The sequence below is a fragment of the Sturnira hondurensis genome, unplaced genomic scaffold, assembly GCF_014824575.4.
Source record: "Sturnira hondurensis isolate 20B ecotype Veracruz unplaced genomic scaffold, ASM1482457v3 Scaffold0022215, whole genome shotgun sequence".
Classification (NCBI taxonomy): Eukaryota; Metazoa; Chordata; class Mammalia; order Chiroptera; family Phyllostomidae; genus Sturnira; species Sturnira hondurensis.
In genome coordinates, this window is record NW_028094846.1 from 4,344,466 (window position 1) to 4,350,367 (window position 5,902).

A 5,902-nucleotide genomic window follows, 5' to 3' on the forward strand; every position below is an offset into this window, starting at 1 on the left:
GGAGGGGTCCTGAGGCACCTTATTGAGGTCAACTGCTGTCTGATCTGGGTCCCCTGACACACTCACATGGGGGGAGGGGGGGAGGGGGAGGGAGGGGGAGGGAGGGGGAGGGAGGGAGAGGGAGAGGGAGGGAGAGGGAGGGAGAGGGAGGGAGAGGGAGGGAGAGGGAGGGAGAGGGATGAACCCTTAAGGGTGACTTTGAAACCTATTTTGTACTCTCCCTTTTTCTTTTTCTCTTTTCCACGTTCTGTCATCATCAGCCTTACATTCCCTGTTTATTTCCTCACTTGTTAAAGACAACCTTTAGCTATAGATGTCTAGTTTCCTCCAATGGCCCCGATTCTAATCACTCTGCAAATTTGTCTCTGTAAATAAAGCCAGAATTATCAAAGCAGGTATCTGTGGCAAATCCTGGCCAGCAGGATCCGTGTATGTTGTGGCTGCTCGTGAACAAATACACATGGACAACGGATGTCCTGTGGAGAAAAAGGGATGGCATGGCCACTCTCTGAGAGAGAGAGAGAGGGCGAGAGGGCCACAGCGCCCAGTCCCTGCCTGGCCAGGCTTTCATTGCTTCTCTTAGTCCTTATTTCCTATTCGCAGGTTCCCAGCAGGGGACTGCCTTTTACAAATAACAAAGGAAAGAATGCTGCTAAGTACTTCAAAGAAAAGGATGTTGCAGAACAGGGGAGAAAGTGGATGAACCAGACACACTCCATCCTTGGGAGGTTTAGCACAGACTTTAGGAAGTTACAGTAAGCACTTGTGCCTCAATTCAGGGTGAGGGAGTTTTAGCAAAAGCAAGTCTCACAGCAGTCTAGGTACAATGCAAGCCTGGTTCCCCATGAGAAAACCTCTCAGTGGGCATGGTCCTGGGTGCCACTCACACCCCACTGGTTCACATGAGGGCTGAGCTACATTTCCACACAATGCAAAGCGGTTTCCTACATTCCCCTCCCTTTGTTGTCAGTTAGGACTGTTATAGACCTCATAAAGCTTGCTATTTGCTGGTCTCTCGCGCAACCCTGGGTAAATAATTTGCAAATGTAGAAAGTACACAGAGCATTATTATAATCAGCAAGCAAATGGTGGGTCCAAAGATCCACATTCTTCTTAAGTTCATTTAAGTGTTGAGTGTCCTACAGCTACTAATGTAATTCTAGCTGCAATTTATCAATTTATCCTTTTAAATTGGTAGAAAAAGTCTCTCTTAGGTGATGTTGAATATCACTTCAGGAGTACAGAATGGAATTTCACTTCAGGATGGAGAATCCAGGACTGGAAGAGTCCAATGGGTAGAGGTGGGTCACGGCTATGGAAGCCTTTTCTGTGACATGGCTTCACCCTCTTTGCCAGCAGTTCCAAAGGTCCTTCTGGAGAGTAAACACAAGCATACCCTCTTCCCCAAGTTAATAGTTCAACTGTGCCTTCCCATTTTCCTTCCCCAAGTAGGTCTTTGCATAAGACCAAGGGGTGTGGGACTGCAGGCCTGTTTTGCACAAGGCGTTTGTCTATGGGTTACTTCAAACTACCATCGCAATTCAAAAATTATGCGTGTATATTGCCAGAAAGGTTAAATTCCTGGGGGATATTTGCTGAATATATCCCAGGCCACTATTAGTCTTGATTTCTTGTGGACAGCCTCAGTGGCTGAAGGCCTCAAGCTCTAACACTCTTTGCTGATTCCCCCATAAGGGGAGGGGCCTGAGTTAGTGTCTGCTGGGAAAGACAGGCTCCCTGCAGCTTCTGCAAGCTGCAATGAGTTTGAGCAGCAAGTTGATTACTGTATTGTTCTTAGGACCTGGTAGTTCCTAGGTCTAGAATTTGCAGTGTCTCAAAGACTTAGATGCTCACTATTCCTCTTATTTCCTTTCCACTTCCACTATCTTAATTCCTTCCTTACAGACTATCTACCACTTACCTGAACTTTCTACAATATACATAATCCACATAACATTCCAAAATAAGTCTAAGTCTTTTATTTTTTTGCTGTTTTTTATTTATTTACTTTTTTTAGAGAGAGAGGGGAAGGGAGAGAGAAAGAGAGGGAGAGAAACATCCATGTGTGGTTGCCTCTTATGTGGCTCCCACTGGGGACCTGGCCTGCAACCCAGGCACGTGCCCTGAATGGGACTCGAACCGGTGACCCTTTGGTTCACAAAACTTCCCGCACTCAATCCACTGAGCCACAGCACCCAGGGTAAAAATAAGCATAAGTCTTTAAAAACTTAAGGTTGATTAGACTGCCACATGTTTGACTGAAGGAGTATATTATGAAATGAATAGTTCAGGGAGCCCTGGCTGGAATTCCTTTTCCTGCTGCTAGGCAGCCCCCAAGGTGAGGGTCTGCACTACCCCGCAGCCCCAGGCTGGACTTGGCCAGTTGCAATTGTGCAGGCACGTCCAGGACCACACCCAGTGCTGGTCTCAGGGAAAGATTTCTCCCAGAGTGCACTGGGGAGAAGGGGAGGCAAGGGAAACCAATCCCCACTCCTTGCCGCCACTCCTCCTCCCAGCAGAGAGACCCAGCCCCGACTTGTGAGCACGCACGGGCCAGCGGCTATAGCCATGCTGCGAGCTCAAGCGCCCATGCCGCAGCTGAGCTCACCAGGTGGGCTGTGAGTCTCGCAGCAAGTGACGGGAACCACAAGAAGGGACTAGCTAGCGTGGATCAGTCTCTTCTCTTCCATACTTCCAAATCTAAAGATCTGGGAGACATTCAGCAGCCCTAAAAAAAGATGCTGAATTAGCCAAAAACATGGCTCCTGTTCCTTAGAGCCTATTCCCCATGGTAGAGGATTCTTAGAAACACCTACAGAATTTTTTAAAATAAATTGGTCACAAGAAGAGGGCAACTTGGGAAGAAATCCCACACCATCTCTGAAATCCAACACACCCTATGACCTTCCCAAAAAGCATTCTGTGTCATCGGCCCTTACCTGAGCTGATTCATGCTCTCCAACCAAGTTGGTGTGTTGACCACAACGGCTGGTAGCCCTGGTCCCTCTCCTGAGCACCAGATGTGGCGGATCCTGGCCAGCAGGATCCATGTACGTTGTGGCTGCTCGAGAACAAATACACATGGACAACGGATGTCCTGTGGAGAAAAAGGGATGGCATGGCCACTCTCTGAGAGAGAGAGAGAGGGCGAGAGGGCCACAGCGCCCAGTCCCTGCCTGGCCAGGCTTTCATTGTTTCTCTGGTTACATTACATGGAGGGTAGTCCTCACTTACCATGTACAGGTTCCCTGCAGGGGACTGCCTTTTACAGATAACAAAGGAAAGAATGCTGCTAAGTACTTCAAAGAAAAGGATGTTGCAGAACAGGGGAGAAAGTGGATGAACCAGACACACTCCATCCTTGGGAGGTTTAGCACAGACTTTAGGAAGTTACAGTAAGCACTTGTGCCTCAATTCAGGGTGAGGGAGTTTTAGCAAAAGCAAGTCTCACAGCAGTCTAGGTACAATGCAAGCCTGGTTCCCCATGAGAAAACCTCTCAGTGGGCATGGTCCTGGGTGCCACTCACACCCCACTGGTTCACATGAGGGCTGAGCTACATTTCCACACAATGCAAAGCGATTCCCTACAGATATCCACACAAATATACCAAAGAAAAGACTCCTAAAGATGTGAAAATAGCCTAGCAACACCTATTGGGGGCCCAGTGTGTCCCAGGACTGTGCTATAGGGAACCATTTCACATGGCGTGGGAAATGTAGCCCAGCCCTGACTCGGAAAGGCCAGTGGGGAGCGAGGCCTGGCACACAGGACCCACACCCACAGATAGGTTCTCCTGTAGGGAATCAGGCCTGCACTGCACCTAGGCTGCTTTGAGACTTGCTTTTGCTAAAACTTCCTCACCCTGAATTGAGGCAGTAAATGTTCACTGCATATCTTTAAAGTAACTTCCTAAAATCTAAGCTAAACCTTCCAAGTATGGAATGTAACCAGTTCAACCACTTTTCCCTTTGCATTTGTTAATACCCTTCTTCTGTGATGTAATCAGCAACATCCTCTCCTCTGTTTTCTATAAAAGGTAACCACCTAAAGCAAACCTGTGCATAGTAAATGAGGATGATTCTCAATGTAATATAGCCAGAAAAGCAACAAAAGCACATCCAGGCAGGGGTCAAGGCCCTCTCTCACTCAGAGAGTGGCCATGCTGCCCCTTTTTCTCCATAGGACTTCTGTAGCCCATGTGAATTTGTTCACCACAGCCACAACACACGGACCTCACGAGCCGCTATCTGCATCACTGTGCTAAATGCTTTTCACACCATCAGTTCATTCATTCTCCAAGTAAGTTCTACTTCTAACTTCATTTTTGAGCAAAAGAACCCAGAGACGGAGAAATAAATTGCACGCTAACATCACTGCTGGTAATTAGCCAACACTGAACTTCGAACTCAGGTCTCTGACTTGCCAATGTCCCTACTGTCCCAAGAAAGCTACAGGGAGGTCCACTGCTGGAGGTGCTGGCTGTGTCTGGCCCCCACAGAGTCACAGTGGTGCCTCGGACAGGCTTTTCATTACCATACATGGGGTAGGGAGTCATTTTGAAAAAGGTCCCTCTGGCCCAAAATATTAACTCCTGGGGGGTGGGAAAGGGTAATTTTTCTTCCTACCTTTTTAAGTTCTTCTGGCTGGGCTAATAACCGAATTAACACAAAACGCATTGACAGGAGAAAATGTCTAAATGTATTACATAGGTACATATGAGGGTATCATAAGACTGCAAGGCCTTAGGGCAGATCTGGCCGTTGAGGCGTATGAGCCATCTTGAGCTGAGGAGAAGGTGGGGTTTGTGGTCCGGGACGTCAAAGGGCAATTTACAGACAGACAGAAAAGCAAATGTTTGCTGGACCATCTTCAACAACATGACACAGACAGGACCTTGGCCAAAGGAGTTTTGCCCACACTAGTGCATGTTAAACTATAATTACCTATAATGACATCTCTCTTCCCAGAAAAGGTCCTCTTATCTAAATGCCTTTTAAGCAGTTATGGAGAAAATCAAAGGTTCTACCAGAGTCTTTCCTGTCTTAAAAATAACCATCTTAAAATAATCAGTATCCCAAAGAAGCACAGTTTGGGGTAGCAAACTCTGCTCCCCTCATTCCCAGAAGATATTTGCTCAATTAATTATTTCTGCATTGAAAAGGATACAAGGTCATGAATTAATTCATTTTACCCATCAGGATATTAACTCACTGCCAAATATTTATACACACAACTGTCATAGACCAAATGTGCTATTAGGAGCTGTGAGAAAATAGGAGACAAGAAAACACCCAGCTTTGGGGAAACGTGCAGGGCTGCACGGAGGGACAGACAGAGGTGCAGTGAATCCACACTGTAACTCGGGCCCCTCTTGTGGAGCCGACACAGTGGCCAACTCACCACTGTGAGTCAGGTCATGGGTGCCTCCGTGGACCATCTCTGGCTGTTACTCTCAGGCCCTACTCTCTGGAACCCACCTCCTCCCCTTCTCTGCCCATTGGAGTCCTATTCATCCACAGTGTCTTGGCTCCTGGTCCCAACTCCACACCACCAGCAGCTGTGTGGCCTCACGTCATGTCACCACACCTCTCTGAGTTTATTTTTTTTAAAAAACCTGTTGGTCAAGGTGACCCTTGCCTGCTCTGCCAGGAATTACAGTCCCAGCAACCACTGTCCTACCACTTGGCTCCGGTCCAAGGGAGGGGGTAGGAACACACCAGATAGGGTTAAACCAGGGGCCTGGCCAACTCTTCCCCACAATCAAAACACCAGCGACCAGCTACAGATCATTGGACAGCAGCAAAAGCTGTCTTCTGGTTTGCTGAAGCAGCCAAGGAAAGGGTGGGGCTTCCACTTGTGAAGAGAAAGGAGCTCTGTGGCCTTTCCCCCACACAGGAGAAC